This window comes from Hemitrygon akajei, chromosome 9 (genome assembly GCF_048418815.1).
Source record: "Hemitrygon akajei chromosome 9, sHemAka1.3, whole genome shotgun sequence".
Lineage (NCBI taxonomy): Eukaryota > Metazoa > Chordata > Chondrichthyes > Myliobatiformes > Dasyatidae > Hemitrygon > Hemitrygon akajei.
Window position 1 is genome coordinate 136,118,816 of NC_133132.1, and position 926 is coordinate 136,119,741.

The following is a 926-nucleotide window of genomic DNA, read 5'->3' on the forward strand; positions in this document are numbered from 1 at the left end:
ACTCTGTGATCTAGAGTTTCTTCATTGCTCTTAACTTCTTCAGTGTTACTCAGACTCGGTGTTCACATGATCACTCAGTTCCAGCCTTCATGCACTTTAATCTAAGCAGTCAAAGGTCTTCAGGAGTCGAGGTAAGAATGGCCGCACTTGATATAACATAAAGGCAATTTGGTAAAATTGAAGTTTAAAGGAATCATGGGAAAGCTTCAAATGAGCTAGAATCATACTTTTTGTACAGAGGAAGATGATTTTAGTTGTTTGAGTGCATCATTGAGTGTGTGTGTACAAAGCTAGACAGGGAGTTAAACACCTTCTAAAAAATCACCCAGGCTGGAAGATTTCTTCACTGTTTTTAATGAGAACTTACCTGTGAAAAGATATTTCGTTGCTTCAAGGATGGAGGTGAATTCCTTACCACACCATGTGCTTCAAGTCGAAATGTGAATTAACTCGCTTAAGGAATGATATAAAAACTGCTTACATACAGGAAGTGATGTTCATACAAAACAAGCTGCCCTTCTGGAGGACAGAACACTGCCCGACTGGCATCCACAGGATGTCAACTTAACCACAGCAACTAAAATTAAGATGATTATTTAACTAAGTGTTTGGCTAAAGATGAACTGTTCTCACTTTGAAGATGGTCAGCTTTGGTCAGCCTTGATGACATACTTGCTTGTAGCAATGTCCGATGAGCAAAGCGGTGACACCGTGCTCAGCCAGAATGATGATTGGATGAAGTACTTCTGAAATGAGTTGTGCCCCTCTTTATATGTCCTTCAACTTGCAGGAACCATTCAGAGTCAAGAAAGGGATGTGGTTCACAAATCTAACCTTGGATTGGGAGAGGTTCTTGTTTTGTGATGCATTGCACTTCATCTGCATACAATGCACTTGTCCCTGATACCGTTACACTGTGCTGAGAG